This window comes from Capra hircus (assembly GCF_001704415.2).
Source record: "Capra hircus breed San Clemente chromosome X unlocalized genomic scaffold, ASM170441v1, whole genome shotgun sequence".
In the NCBI taxonomy this organism is placed as follows: domain Eukaryota; kingdom Metazoa; phylum Chordata; class Mammalia; order Artiodactyla; family Bovidae; genus Capra; species Capra hircus.
In genome coordinates, this window is record NW_017189516.1 from 10,908,299 (window position 1) to 10,924,879 (window position 16,581).

A 16,581-nucleotide genomic window follows, 5' to 3' on the forward strand; every position below is an offset into this window, starting at 1 on the left:
TTGCCCCAGACTTATCTGGTGAAGCCTTAACTCTCAGTGTGTATGGTGGTAGGGTTTTGGGGAGGTAATTAAGCTTAGATGAGGAAGGGCCTTCATGATGGAGTTAGTACCCTTATAAGAAGGGCACCAGAGAACTTGCTTTTCTCACATCCTCTACCCTATCATGCAAGAAGGCAGCTCTGGGAAGAGAGCCTTTACCATAGAAAAGTGATGGTTAAACTTTAATTTTGGACTTTTCTAACCTTCAGAACTGTAAGAAATTATTTCCTGCTGTTTAAATAAAAATAAAGTTGGGTTGTTTTTCCTATAGTGAAGTATCACCTCACTCTGGTCAAAATGACCATCATTGAAAAGTCTACAAATAATAAATGGTGGAGAGGATGTGGAGAAAAAGAACCCTCCTACAGTGTTGTTGGGAATGTAAATTGGTGCAGCTACTATGGAGAACAGTATGGAGGTTGCTTTAAAAACTAGGAATAAAACTACCATGTGACCCAATGATCCCACTACTGGGCATATACCCTGAGGAAACTGTAATAGAAAAAGATACATGCACTCAAGTGTTCGTTGCAATACTATTTATAAATAGCCAAAACATGGAAGCAACCTAAGTATCCATCAACAGATAATCAATGATGATGTGGTGTATATACACAATGGAATATTACTCAGCCATAAGAAATAATGAAATAATGCCATTTGCAGCAACATGGATGGACCTAGAGATAAACATGCTAAGTGAAGTAAGCCAGACAAAGACATATATCGTATAATATTGCTTATATATGAAATGTGAAAAAAGATACTAATGACCTTATTTAAGACAGAAACAGACTTAGATCGAAAACAAACTTATGGTTACCAAAGGGAAAACGCTGGGAGGGATAAATTAGGTGGTTGGGATTAACATGCATCTATTACTGTTTATATCGGAGAAGGCAATGGCACCCCACTCCAGTACTCTTGCCTGGAAACTCCCATGGACGGAGGAGCCTGGTAGGCTGCAGTCCATGGGGTAGCTGAGGGTTGGATACGACTCAGTGACTTCACTTTCACTTTTCACTTTCATGCATTGGAGAAGGAAATGGCAACCCACTCCAGTGTTCTTGCCTGGAGAATCCCAGGGATGGCAGAGCCTGGTGGGCTGCCGTCTATGGGGTCACACAGAGTCGGACACGACTGAAGCGACTTAGCAGAAGCAGCAGCAGCAACTACTGTTTATATAAAATAGACAACCAACAAGGACCTACTGTATAGCACAGAAAACTATATTCCATACTCTGTAATAACCTATAAGGGAAAAGAATGTGTGTGTGTGTGTGTACACAACCATCTCATCCTCTGTCGCCCCCCTCTCTTCCTGCCATCTATCTTTCCCAGCATCAGGGTTTTTTTCCAATGAGTCAGCTGTTTGCAGCAGGTGGCCAAAGTATTGGAGCTTCAGCTTCAGCAAGTCCTTCTAATGAATATTCAGGGTTGATTTCTTTAGGATTGACTGGTTTGATCTCCTGCCTGTCTAAGGGACTCTCAAGAGTCGTCTTCAACACCACGGTTCAAAAGCATCAGTTCTTTGGTGCTCATCCTTCTTTGGGGCTTCCCTGATAGCTCAGTTGGTAAAGAATCTGCCTGCAATGGAAGAGATCCTGGTTTGATTCCTGGGTCAGGAACATTTGCTGGAGAAGGGATAGGTTACCCACTCTAGTATTCTTGGGCTTCCCTTGTGGCTCAGCTGGTAAAGAATCCGCCTGCAATGTGGGAGACCTGGGTTTGTTCCCTGGGTGGGGAAGATTGCCTGGAGAAGGGGAAGGCTACCCACTCCAGTATTCTGGCCTATGAATGAAAGAGTTGAACATGACTGAGTGGCTTTCACTTTTACCTTCAGCCTTTTTTATGGTTCAACTCTTGCATTCATACATGGCTGCTGGAAAAACCATAGCTTTGACTATGTGGACCTTTGTTGGCAAAGTGATGTCTCTGCTTTTTAATATGCTGTCTAGGGTTGTCATAGCTTTTTTCCCAAGGAGGAAGCATCTTTTAGTTTCATGGCTGCAGTCACTGTCTGCAGTGATTTTGGAGCCCAGGAAAATAAAATATGCTGCTATTTTAATTGTTTCGTCACTTATTTGCCATGAAGTAATGGGACTGGGTGCTGTGATCTTTGGAGAAGGAAATGGCAACCCACTCCAGTATTCTTGCCTGGAGAATCCCATGGATGGAGGAGTCTGGTAGGCTACAGTCCATGGGGTCGCGAAGAGTCAGACACGACTGAGCGACTTCACTTTCACTTTTTACTTTCATGCATTGGAGAAGGAAATGGCAACCCACTCCAGTATTCTTGCTTGGAGAATCCCAGGGACAGGGGAGCCTGGTGGGCTGCCATCTATGGGGTCACACAGAGTCAGACACGACTGAAGTGACTTAGCAGCAGCAGCAGCAGCAGCTGTGATCTTACTTTTTTGAATGTTGAGTTTTAAGTCAACTTTTTTGCTCTCTTCTTTCACCTGCATCAAGAGACTCTTTAGTTCCTCTTTGCTTTCTGCCTTTAGAGTAGTATCATCTACATATCTGAGGTTGTTGATATTTCTCTCAGCAATCTTGATTCCAGCTTTTGCTTCATCCAGCCCAACATTTCCCATGATGTACTCTGCATGTAAGTTAAATAAGCAGGGTGACAATATACAGCCATGACATACTCTTATCCCAATTTTGAACCAGTCAGTTTTTCCATGTCCAGTTCTAGTTGTTGCTTCTGGTCCTGCATACAGGTTTCGTAGGAGCCAGATAAGGTGGTCTGGTATTCCCATCTCTTGAACAGTTTTCCACAGTTTGTTGTGATCCACACAGTCAAATGCTTTAGTCAATGAAGCAGAATTAGATGTTTTTTTTCTGGAATTCCCTGGCTTTCTCTGTGATCCAGTGGATGTTTGCAATTTGATCTCTAGTTCCTCTGCCTTTTCTAAATCTGATTTGTACATCCAGAAGTTCTTGGTTCATGTACTGCTGAAGCCTATCTTGAAGGCTTTTGAGCATTACCTTGCCAGCATGTGAAATGAGTGTAATTGTATGGGTTGTACGGTGGTTTGAACATTCTTTGGCATTACCTTTCTTTGGGATTGGAATAAAAACCGACCTTTTCCAGTCCTGTGGCCCTGCTCAGTTTTCCAAATTTACTGGCATATTGAGTGCAGAACTTTATAGCATCATCTTTTAGGATTTTTAAATAGCTTAGCTGGAATTCCATCACCTCCACTAGCTTTGCTTATAGGAATGCTTCCTAAGGCCCACCTGACTTCACACTCCAGGATATCTGGCTCTAGGTGAGTGACCACACTACATAGTTATCTGAGACATTAAGACTTTTTTGTATAGTTCTTCTGTGTATTCTTGCAACCTATTATTAATCTCTTCTGCTCCTGTTAGGTCCTTGCACATTTTGCTTTGCGTATCTTTGCATGAAATGTTCCCTTGGTATCTCTGATTTTCATGAGGAGATCATTATTCTTTCCTGTTCTATTGTTTTTCTCTTTATTTTCATTGTTAACTTAAGAAGACTTTCTCATCTCTCCTTGCTATTCTTTGGAATGGAACTCTGCATTCAGTTGGGTATATCTTTCCCTTTCTCCCTTACCTTTTGCTTTTTGTCATTCCTCAGCTATTTGTAAGGCCTCCTCACACAACCATTTTGCCTTCTTTCATTTCTTTTCCTTTGGTATGGTTTTGGTCACTACCTCCTGTACAATGAACAAAGAATCCATAGTTCTTCAGGTACTCTATCAATTCTAACCCCTTGAATCTATTCATCACCTCCTTGGTACAATCATAAGAGATTTGATTTAGGTCATACCTGAATGGCCTAGTGATTTTCCCTACTTTCTCTAACTTAAGTCTGAATTTTACAATAAGGAGCTGATGATCTGAGCCATAGTCAGCTCCAGGTCTTGTTTTTACTGACTGTGTAGAGCTTCTCCAACTTTGACTGCAAGGGATATAATCAGTCTGGTTCAGTGTTCACCATCTGGTATACTTCAGTTTAAAAAATGGGTTGTTTTTCTTTTGGTTGTTTAGTTGTAAAATTTATTTTTGTTATCTAGATTTTAAATCCTTATATGACTTGCAAATAATTTTGCACATTTTATGGGTTGTCTTTTCACTGTTTTTTATACCATCTGATGCACAAAAGTTTTTCATTTTGATGAAGTCCAATTTATTGCTTTCTTTTGTTTCCTGTGCTTTAGGGGTGATACTTAAAAACTGACAAATTCAAGGTCATGAAAATTTTCTCCTATGTTGTTCTCTTAGAGTTTTATAGTTTTAGTGCTTAAATTCAGGTGTTTAATTCATTAAAAAAAACACACAATATTTGACTGCACCGAGTCTTAGTTGAAGCACGTGGGATCTTTGTTGTGGCAAGGTGGCACTGCTGCTGCGGCTGCTAGGTCACTTCAGTCGTGTCCGACTCTGTGCGACCCCATAGACGGCAGCCCACCAGGCTCTGCCATCCCTGGGATTCTCCAGGCAAGAACACTGGAGTGGGTTGCCATTTCCTTCTCCAGTGCGTGAAAGTGAAAAGTGAAAGTAAAGTCACTGAGTCATGTCCAACTCTCAGCTACCCCATGGACTGCAGCCTACCAGGCTCCTCCGTCCATGGGAGTTTCCAGGCAAGAGTACTGGAGTGGGGTGCCATTGCCTTCTCCAAGGTGGCACTAGTGGTAAAGAATTTACCTGCCAATGCTGAGGATGCAGGAGATGCAGGTTTAATCCTTGGGTTGGGAAGATCCTCTGGAGAAGGAAATGGCAACCTACTGCAGTATTCTTGCTTGGAAAATTCCATGGACAGAGGAACCTGGCATGCTGCAGTCCATGGAGTCACAAAGAGACATGTCTGAGTGACTAAGCACACACACGGGATCTTTAGTTTTGTCATGCTGGCTCTTAGTTGTGACATGTAGAATCTAGTTCCATGATCAGGGATTGAACCTGGGCCCCCTGCATTGGGAGTGCAGAGTCTTAACCACTTGACCACCAGGGAAGTCCCTGTTTTGAGTTAATTTTGTGTAATGGTATAAGATTAGGGTCCTACTTCATTATTTGACATGTTGATATCCAGTTATGGTTATACAGTTTGTTGAAGAGAATATTCTTTCTCATTGAATGGTCTTGACATCCTTGTCAAAAAGCAGTTGACTATTGATGTCAGAGATTATTTCTGTGCTTTCTATTGTATTCTGTTGGTCTATATGTCTATCTGTATGCCAGTACCACACTGTTTTATTACAGCTTTGTTTTAACTATACATTTGAAATAGAAACTGTGAGACTTTCAACTTTGCTCTTCTTTTTCAAAACTACCTTGGCTCTTCTGGGTCCCTTGAAAATTTATGTGAATTTTAGGGTAGATTTTTAAAATTTCTTCATAAAGAGCCATTGGGATTTTGATAGGTGTTACACTGAATCTGTCCTCTTCAGGTAGTGTCATTTTAACAGTCTTTCAGCCCATGAACATGGGATGCCATTCCATTTATTTAGGTCCTTAATTTCTTTTTTTTTTAATTTTCTTTTTTCTTTTTAAATTTTTATTTTTACTTTATTTTCCTTTACAATATTGTATTGGTTTTACCATACATCGACATGAATCCTCCACGGGTGTACATGAGTTCCAAATCCTGAACCCTCCCCCCACCTCCCATTCCATACCATCTCTCTGGATCTTCTCGGTGCACCAGCTCCAATCATCCTGCATCCTGTATCGAACATAGACTTTCAACAGTGTTTTCTAGTTTTCAGTGTGTAAGTGTACATCTCCTTGGTTAAGTTTGTTCCTGAATATTTTATTCTTTTTGTTGATTTTATAAATAGAATTTTTTTCTTAATTTTCTTAATTGATTGCTCATTTCTAGTGTATAGAAATATAACTGAGTTTTTTTGTGTTGCAATTTTGCTGAATTCATTACCTCTACATTTTTAAAAGGTTCTTTAAGAATATATACATTTTTGATCTTGTCACATGTGAATAGAGATAGTTTTACTTCTTTCTTTCCAATATGGATGTATTTTGTTTCTTTTCCTTGTTAATTGCTCTGACTAAAAGTTCTAGTACTATGCTGAATAGAAGTGGTGAAAGTTGGCATCATATCCTGTTCTTGAATTTAGAAGAAAAGATTTCTGTCTTTTACCATTGAGTATATTAGCTTTCATAATGTTGAAGACATTACTTTCTGTTCCAAGTTTCAGTATTTTTATTGTGGAAGGTTGTATTGTTGGACTCTGTGAAGTGGTTTTTTTTGAATCAGCTGAAATTTTCATGTGTTTTTTTCCTATAATTTTTTATACATCTTATTGTTCTCTTTTTTGAGAGAAGATTGCGCTCATCATGCAGCTTTATTGCTTAATACTTTGGCATATAGGGCTTCCCAGGTGGCTGACTTGTAAAGAATCTACCTGCAATGCAGGAGACGCAGGATACCTGGGTTTCATCCTTGGGTCAGGAAGATCCCCTGGAGGTGGAAATGGTAACCCACTCCAAGCCTGGCAGGCTACAGTTCATGGAGTCGCAAAGAGCTGGACATGACTTAGTGACTGAGCACATATGCACACTTCAGTGTCTATTTCTTAAGAATAGAGTAGTCTCTCCTTAAATAGTACAGGGATCAAATTCAAGAAATTTAACATTCATAAGTTCTTTAATGTACAATCCATATTCTAATGCTCGTAATTGTACTTTATTATTTCAAAATTATTATCATTATTATTTTGACTGCATGCATGTGGGATCTTAGTTCCCTGACCATGATTTGAACCTGTGCCCACTGCATTGGAAACATGCCATCTTAACTAGTGGGCCACAAAGGACGTCTTAATTGTACTTTATACATATCCTTTTCCTCTCCAGGCCAGGATCCAGTTCAGGATTATGCTTTGCATTTGGTTGTTCTGCCTCTTTAGTATCCTTAGTAATCTGCCTTTATCTTTTATGAAATTGGCGTTTTACCATGTAAGAAACGAATCGCCAGTCTATGTTTGATGAAATTGGCGTTTTAAAAAAAGCTTTATTGAGGTAGAGGTATATATCACACACATTTATATTATACAGTTTGATGAGTTTGGGCATATGTATACACTGCTGCTGCTCCTGCTAAGTCACTTCAGTCATGTCTGACTCTGTGCGACCCGTTAAATGGCAGCCCACCAGGCTCCCCCGTCCCTGGGATTCTCCAGACACGAACACTGGAATGGGTTGCCATTTCCTTCTCCAGTGCGTGAAAGTGAAAAGTGAAAGTGAAGTCGCTCAGTCGTGTCTGACTCTTCGCGACCCATGGACTGTAGCCTGCCAGGCTCCTCTCCCCATGGGATTTTCCAGGCAAGAGTACTGGAGTGGGGTGCCATTGCCTTCTCCTATGTATACACTAATGAAACCATTATCAGAGTCAAGATTACGAGCCATTCTATAAACTTCAAAAGTTTTCCTTTGTCCCTCTCTGTCCCTCCCTGTCCCTCCCCCTGCCATCTCCATCATACCCAAGCACCACTGATTAGTTTTCTGTCTTTATATATAAATTTGTTTGCATTTTCTAGAATTTTTATATAAATGGAATCATACAGTATATACTTGTTTTGATTTGGCTTCTTTAACTCAGTGTAATGATTTTGAGATTCATTAATGTATTTTTTCATATCAGTAGTTTGCTGTTTTTTATTCTTTTTATCAATAGTTTTATCTTTTACTATAAAATTCCATTATATTGATATACCACAATTTGTTTATCCAGTTACTTGTTGATGGATATTCAGATTATTTCCAGTTTTTAGCTATTTTTAAATCTAATACAGATAGAACTGTTTTAAATACTTATGTACAAATTTTTGTGTGGACGTATGTTTTTATTTCCCCTTAGTACTCTAGGAGTGGAATGGCCGAGTCATGTTAGATGTATGGTTAATATTTTTAAAAATGAGTACAGTATTTTCCAAAGAAGTTGAGCCATTTTATGCTCCCACCAGTGCCAGTTGTTGTATATCCCTACGGTTGCTTGATATGGTTAGTCCTTTTAATTTTAGCTCTTGGTATATAGTGGTATTGTTTTTCTATTTGCTTTTACGATTATTTCTTTGTCTTCAGTTTTCAGCAGTTTGCTGATGGTATGTCTGAGCATGATTTTTTTGGATTTACCTGTAAGGGATTTGCTGAGCTTCATTTTTTTTGTTTACTTTTTTAATATGGAAAACGAGTATTTTCCCCCAACAGTATGGATAGTCTTCTCCCAAAAAGTTTACTTCAGTTCTGTTCAGTTCAGTTCAGTCGCTCAGTCATGTCCGAGTCTTTGCTACCCCATGAATCACAGCATGCCAGGCCTCCCTATCCATCACTGACTCCCAGAGTCCACTCAGACTCATGTCCATCAAGTCGGTGATGCCATCCAGCCATCTCATCCTCTGTCGTCCCCTTCTCCTCCTGCCCCCAATCCCTCCCAGCATCAGAGTCTTTTCCAATGAGTCAACTCTTCAGGTGAGGTGGCCAAAGTATTGGAGTTTCAGCTTCAGCATCAGTCCTTCTAAAGAACACCCAGGACTGATCTCCTCTTGTGTTGTTGGAAGAGGGTGTGTGCTATGACCAGTGCGTTCTCTTAGCAAAACTCTGTTAGCCTTTGCCCTGCTTCATTCCGTACTCCAAGGCCAAATTTGCCTGTTACTCCAGGTGTTTCTTGACTTCCTCCTTTTGCATTCTAGTCCCCTATAATGAAAAGGACATCTTTTTTGGGTGTTCATTCTAAAAGGTCTTGTAGGTCTTCATAGAACTGTTCAACTTCAGCTTCTTCAGCGTTACTGGTTGGGGCATAGACTTGGATTTCTGTGATATTGAATGACTTGCCTTGGAAACGAACAGAGATCATTCTGTCGTTTTTGAGATTGCATCCAAGTACTGCATTTCGGACTCTTTTGTTCACCATGATGGCTACTCCATTTCTTCCAAGGGATTCCTGCCCGCAGTAGTAGATATAATGGTCATCTGAGTTAAATTCACCCATTCCAGTCCATTTTCGTTCTCTGATTCCTAGAATGTCGATGTTCACTCTTGCCATCTCCTGTTTGACCACTTCCAATTTGCCTTGATTCATGGACCTGACATTGCAGGTTCCTATGCAATATTGCTCTTTACAGCATCGGACTTTGTTTCTATCACCAGTCACATCCACAGCTGGGTATTGTTTTTGCTTTGGCTCCATCCCTTCATTCTCTCTGGAGTTATTTCTCCACTGATCTCCAGTAGCATATTGGGCACCTACTGACCTGGGGAGTTTCTCATTCAGTATCCTATTATTTTGCCTTTTCATACTATTCATGGGGTTCTCAAGGCAAGAATACTGAAGTGGTTTGCCATTCCCTTCTCCAGTGGACCACATTCTGTCAGACCTCTCTACCATGACCCGCCCATCTTGGGTTGCCCCATGGGCATGGCTTGGTGTCATTGAGTTAGACAAGGCTGTGGGCCTAGTGTGATTAGATTGACTAGTTTTCTGTGAGTATGGTTTCAGTGTGTCTGCCCTCTGATGCCCTCTTGCAACACCTACCATCTTACTTGGGTTTCTCTTACCTTGGGTGTGGAGTATCTCTTCACGGTTGCTCCAGCAAAGCACAGCACTGCTCCTTACCTTGGACGAAGGGTATCTCCTCACTGCTGCCCTTCCTGACCTTCAACATGGGGTGGCTCCTCTAGGCCCTCCTGCGCCAGCACAGCTACTGCTCCTTGGACATGGGTTGATCTTCCTGGCCGCTGCCCCTGGCCTTGGGCATGGGGTGGCTCCTCCCGGCCGTGGCCCCTGGCCTCGGTCACGGGGTGGCTCCTCCCAGCCCCTGATCCTGGCCTCGGACCCGGGGTGGCTCCTCCCGGCCGCTGCCCCTGACCTCGGACATGGGGTGGCTCCTCTCGGCCATTCCTGTACCGTCACGGCCTGGCACTCTTGGCCACTGCCCCTGACCTCGGACATGTGGTAGCTCCTCTCGGCTGAGTGCGCCGGCAGTTGCAGCCCCTTGGGCTGATGGGTGGAGTTAATTGTTTGGCCTGAGGTCTGTGGGCTCTTTGGTATGGTTAAGGGCAAACTCCAAGAGAGTTTACACAAGGGGAACCTTCCCAGCCTGATGCTGCTAGTGCCCCTGTCCCTGTGGTGGGCTGCCACCAATGCACACCTCTACGGAAGACCCTCCAACACTAGCAGGTAGTTTTGTTTCAGTCTTTTGTGGGGTCACTGTTCCTTTCCTTTGGGTCTTGGCGCATGCAAGATTTTGTTTGCACCCTCCAAGACTGGAGTCTCTGTTTCCCCCAGTCCTGTGGAAGTCCTATAATCAAATCCCACTGGTCTTCAAGGCCAAATTCCCTTCAGGTTCCCAGTACCTTTGTTGGATCCCCAAGCTGAGAATCCTGATGTGGGGTTCAGAACCTTCACAACTGTGGGAGAACTTCTTTGGTATTATTGTTCTACAATTTGTAGGTCACCTGACAGGTATGAGATTTGATTTTAATTTGATTGTGCCCTTCCTACTGTCTCATTGTGGCTACTTCTTTGTCTTTAGACATGGGACGTCTTTTTTTTGATGGGTTTCAGTGTCCTGTCGATGGTTGTTCAACAGCTATTGCAATTTTGATGTTATTGCAGGATGAGATGAGTGCATTCCTTCTACTCTGTCATCTTGAACCAGAAATCCTTTCATCTCTTTAAATATGTCATTCCACTGTGTTCTGGCCTGTATGGTTTCTAATGAGAAATCAGCTGAAGTCTGAGGATCCCTTGTACATGAATGATTGTATGTTGCTTGCTGCCTTCAAGATTCTTTGTCTTTGATGGTTTGATTATAATATGTCCCAGTGTGTATATATTTGTGGTTATTATACTTAAAGTTTGTTGAGCTTTTTGGTCTTGTAGATTTATATCTTTTTATCAAATGTGGAAGTTTTTGGCTATATTTCTTTGAGTATCCTGTTTTTTTTCTGTATCTTCTCTCCTTAAGGGACATTGTTGTTGTCTCATGGGTCTCGGGCTCTGTTCATTGTCCTTTTTTCTTTTCTCTTTGTGCTCCTTGAACTGAGTAATTTCAATTGATCTTACATTCTAGTTTGTTGATTCTTATTTCTGATCTAATATTATTTGAAACCCTGTGGTGAATTCTTAATTTCAACTAATGTACTTTTTAGCTCTAGAATTTCTTTTCTTATATATGTAATTTCTATCCCATTTTTTAAAATATTTTTCTTTAGTAAGACATTTTTATCCTTGTTTCCTTTAGTTCTTTTTACATGAATTACTTTAGCTGATTGAGCAGAGCATATTTAAGACAATTGATTTAAAGTATTCATCTTGGAAATTAATTCACTGACAATCCAGTGGTTAAGACTCAGTGCTTTCACTGCTGGGGCCTCGGTTCCATCCCTATTTGGGAAGCTAAGTTCCTGCAAACCATGCGGCATTGGCAAAAAAAAAAGTCTTTGTCTTTTATGTCCAGTATCTATGCTTCCTTTTTTTTAAATTAATTTTTAAAATTGGAAGCTAATTACTTTACAATATTGTGCTTTTTGCCATACATTGACATGAATCAGCCACAGGTGTACATGTGTCCCCCCCCCCCCGCCATCCCGAACTCCCCTCCCACCACCCTCCCCATACTGTCCCTCTGGGTTGTGCCAGTGCACTGGATTTGAGTGCCCTGTTTCATGCATCAAACTTGGACTGGTCATCTATTTCACACATGGTAATATATATATTTCAATGCTGTTCTCTCAAATCATCCCACCTCGCCCTTTCCCACAGAGTCCAAAAGTCTGTTCTTTGTATCTGTGTCTTTTTTGCTGTCTCCCATATAGGGTTCAAGTTTATAAACCTTTTCTGTGTTTCCTGTCTAGAGAAGGAAGATCCTTTAGCATTTGTTGAAGAACTGGTTTGGTGGTGCTCAATATCTGAGCTTTTGCTTGTCTGTAAAGCTTTTGATTTCTCCTTCATATTTGAATGAGATCCTTGCTAGGTGCAGTGATCTGGGTTGTAGGTTTTTCTGTTTCATCACTTTTAAGTATGTCTTGCTATTCCCTTCTGGCCTGAAGAATTCCTATTGAAAGATCACCTGTTATCCTTATGGGGGGACCCTTTTGTGTTATTTGTTGCTTTTCCCTTGCTGCTTTTAATATTTGCCTCTGTGTTTGATCTTTGTTAGTTTGATTAATATGTGTCTTGGAATGTTTTGCCTTTGGTTTATCCTGTTTCAGACTCTCTGGGTTTCTTGGACTTGGGTGGCTATTTCCTTCCCCATTTTAGGGAAGTTTTCAACCATTATCTCCTCAAGTATTTTCTCATGACCTTTCTTTTTGTCTTCCTCTTCTGGGACTCCTGTGATTCGAATGTTGGGATGTTTAACATTGTCCCAGAGGTCTCTGAGGTTGTCCTCATTTCTTTTAATTTTTTTTTCCTCTCTGCTTTGTTTATTTCCACCATTCTCTCCAGCTCACTTATCCTATATTCTGCCTCAGTATTCTGCTGTTGGTTTTCTCCAGAGTGCTTTTGATCTCAGTTGTTGCATTGTTCACTATTGATCGACTCTTCTTTATTTTTTCTAGGTCCTTGTTAAAGATTTCTTGCATCTTCTCAGTCCTTGACTCTAGTCTGTTTATCTGTAACTCCATTTTGTGTTTAAGATTTTGGATCATCTGTACTATGACTATTCTGAATTCTTTTTTCTATCTCCTCTATCTCCTCCTTTTTTGTTTGCTTTGGCGGGCATTTATCATGTTCCTTTACCTGCTGAATATTTCTCTGCCTTTTCATTTTGTTTAGATTGCTGTGTTTGGGGTTCCATTTCTGTAGGCTAGAAGTTCATGGTTCCTCTTCATTGTGGAACCTGCTCCCTGTGGGTAGGGTTGGATTAGTGGCTTGTCAAGGTTTCCTGGTTAGGGGAGCTTGTGTCTGTGTTCTGGTGGTTGGATATGGATCTGTTCTTCCTGAAGTGCAATGAAGTGTCCAGTAGTGAGTTTTGGGGTGTCTATGGATTTGGCATGGCTTTGGGCAGGCTGTCTTGTAATGCTCAGGGTTGTGTTCCAACTTTGCTGGAGAATTAGCATGGTATGTCTTGCTCTGGAACTTTTGGCTCTTGGGTGGAGCTTGGTTTCAGTGTAGGTATGGAGGCTTTTGGGTGAGCTCTTGTCTATTAATGTTCCCTGGAATCAGGAGTTCGCTGATGTTCTCAAGTTTTGGAGTTAAGCCTCCTGCCTCTGGCTTTCAGTCTTATCCTTACAGTAGACTCAAGACTTCTCTATCCATACAGCACAGATGATAAAGCATCTACGTTAATGATGAAACAGTTCTCCATAGCAAGGGACACCCAGAGAGGTTCACAGAGTTACATGGAGAAAGGAAGAGGGGGGAGGGAGATAGAGGTGCCCAGGAGAAGAGGGGGAGTCAAAGGGGGAGAGACCCGTTAGCCATTAATCAGTTCCCTAAGTGTTCTCCACAGCCCAGAGCACCCAGAGAGATTCAGAGTTAAGCAGAGAAGAGAAGGGGAAGGGAGGAGATAGAGGTCACCTGGGGGAGAAAAGGGAAAGTCAAAGGGGAGAGAGCAATCAAGCCAGTAATCACACCCCTCCCTTTAAAGAGAATGGGCTGCCTTTCTGGGTGCCTGGTGTCCTCCGCCAGTGTTCAAAAGTTGTTTTGTGGAAGTTGCTCAGCATTCAGATGATCTTTTGATGAATTTGTGGGGGAGGAAGTGGTCTCCCCGTCCTATTCCTCTGCCATCTTCTGGACCCAGTATCTGTGCTTTCTTAGGGACAATTTTCATCCCTCCGTTCCTCCTCCTGTCACTTTTTTGCTCCCTCCCTCCCTCCTTTCTTTCCTGTGAAAGGGTCATACTTTCTTGCTCTCTGTATGACTTATTTTTTTGTTGTTAAAAAGTGGACATTTTCAATATTATAATGTAATAACTTTGGAAATTATATTTTTCTACTCCTCAGTTTGTTGTGTTTGCTGTGGATTGTAATTATTTGTTTAGGGACATTCCCAAACTATTTCTTTACTCTAACTTGTACTCAGCTAGTAGTTTGACAGAGACTTCCTTAAATGCCTGGAACCAGAAAAAATGGAAAAAAGGGAAACTTGCTGTCTTTGCACGTTGGCTCTGTGGTCATTCCTTCAACACTTGGTCATGCTGTTTATTTCTCTCCTTTAGTCTTTGCTGTTGCTTGCTTGGAGTGTAAAGATTAGCCAACTAGAGGTGAAAGCTTGAGGTCTTCTCAGGTATTTTCTTAGCGTGTATCTTGTCCTGACTTGTGCATGAGTTTCTAGTTTCCTTCTTATATTTTTGAACTTTTCAAAGCCATTATTTCTGAGAGTGACTCTCTACAACTTTTCTTCCCAAGCTTTCAACATGTTTATTGTTTTACCCCAGATATCATTTTTTGCCTCAGGTAGTAGTAGCTTATTTTCTTTGTGTTTCAGTGTTTTTTAGGAACATCCTCTATTTAGTCGTTTTTCTACCTTGCAAGAGTTCTGCATTAGGAGAAACAGTCAGGCAGGCACCTTGTGTTAGTCCTTCTGTTACTCCCTGGACAGGTCAAATAAAATAAACCCTTCCTTAGGAGCCAGGTACCTATAGCAGGAATACAAGCTGCCATCTTTAAGACTGTCAATATGTTAGTAAATGGAGTGTGTCAAGGCTAAAGTTAAAATGCTACAAAACTCTCCTACAGTGTTTGTCACTTTTTCCTTCATTCAGCATTCACTTGGTTGCTATGGACATCTGACTGTTTTCCAGTGTTCTAATGCTTCTTTTCAGAGAAGGCAATGGCACCCCACTCCAGTACTCTTGCCTGGATAATCCCATGGGTGGAGGAGCCTGGCATGCTGCAGTCTGTGGGGTAGCTAAGAGTTGGACGCGACTGAGCGACTTCACTTTCGCTTTTCACTTTCAATAAACGTTTTTAAAATTGCATTTTATCCGTATTATTTTTGAGTGCTGCCATTATAAGGACAGTCATGTTGGATTTAGGATGCACCCTAATCCAGTTTTCCTTGATGACACTACAAAGACCCTATTTCCAAAGACAGACATTCACTGATTCCAGATGGGCCTGAATTTTGGGAGGCAGGCATTATTCCATTCGGTAGTCTTAATAGCATAAGTTCTTTAAATTTATTCTTCCTCAACATTGTTTTAGCTGTTCTGGGCCTTTTATTCTTCCATATTCCTTATAGAGTCAGCTTGTCGAGTTTGGTGAAAAATTATTGAAATTTTAATTGAAATAGCATTTGATTTATAATTATAATCACTATCTTTATAATGTTGAGTCTTCTTATCAATGAATGTGATTGATTTATATATATATATAATTTATTATATAGTCCTCTTTAATGTATTTCAGCATAGTTTTATAATTTTCTTCATAAAGATATTTCACAACCAACTGTTGTCGTGTGTATGTGTGTGTGTATGTGTGTTAGTTGCTCGGTCGTGTCTGACTCTTTGGGATCCCATGGACTGTAGCCTCTTCTGGCCATGGAATTCCCCAGGCAAGAATACTGGAGTGGGTAGCCATTGCTTTCTCCAGGGGATCTTCCTGATCCAGGGATCGAACCCAGCTCTCTGCATTGCAGGCAGATTCTTTACCATCTGAGCCACCAGGGATAGTGATATCTTAAAGTTTACATTGTTTTGTTGGTTGTCATTGTACTTGCTTTTAAATGTTTGTTTAATATCAACAACTTCTCTGAAATCTTGTTAATTCTGATAATTTTATCTGCAAAATTTCTTGGATTGTTTGCATTTGCATGTTTTTTACTATCTGCTTCTTTTGTCATTATCTTTGTTGCTATCTGTTTCACATTATAAATTACTAGAGGATAGAGACTTGTCTTTAATATGCTTTGTAGAGTAAATGGACATTGAACTGCATATTGAAAGATATGAAAGGAGACTCAAGTAGTGGTTAGGGAAAGGAAACTTGTGGTATCTTGCTCAGAGTTAGAGTTGATAAAGAGAAAAGCAAATGTAGAGGGAGGGGGATAGACTGAATTAGAGGTTTCGAGGATATGTAACAGAAAAGTAATTAACTATGCCTTTGTCAGAATGGGGCTACCGATAAAAGACCTTGAAGTTCATAGTTAAGAGTTTATATTTTATTTAGAAGATGATTGATAAAGCTATACTGTTAGAAAACTCAATATTTTCATTCTAAAGGTCAGTGAAATTATTTACTGTGCTTTTGATGAACTTAAGATTTAGGCAAGACTTGAAAATCTAGGGCAAGAAATCTTGTGTGAGGAAATGACCAGATAAAGGTTGGAGAGGAGCTAACTGTAGTGTTAGTCACTTAAAAGGAGTTAATGAATTAAATAAGCCACTTTTCTTGTTTTCTGATACATCCTTCCTGTATCCCAAAACTAGATTAAGAATTATATAAGACGTTGAGATGATGGCAGAAGGTACTGCTGTATTGTTGTTTAGAGGCAAAGAAATAAAGTGGAAAATTTTGTCTTAGAGCACCAAGAGAAGTAACTAATGAGTTTATTATTACTGAGATATCTGAGGGTTAGAGAAAGCTGAGTAAGGGAGGGAT

At 40.7% G+C, this 16,581-nt stretch overlaps 1 protein-coding gene and 1 non-coding gene across 2 annotated transcripts in view; one reads left to right on the top strand and one right to left on the bottom strand.

The window, feature by feature from the left end:
• The window catches only part of TEX11 (testis expressed 11), a 249,949-nt gene that overhangs the window by 71,580 nt on the left and 161,788 nt on the right, over positions 1–16,581 (top strand). The gene's annotated exons all lie outside the window — the stretch shown is intronic.
• TRNAG-CCC lies at positions 4,957–5,029 on the bottom strand. Its single transcript has one exon. It is a non-coding gene; the product is annotated as a tRNA-Gly (tRNA).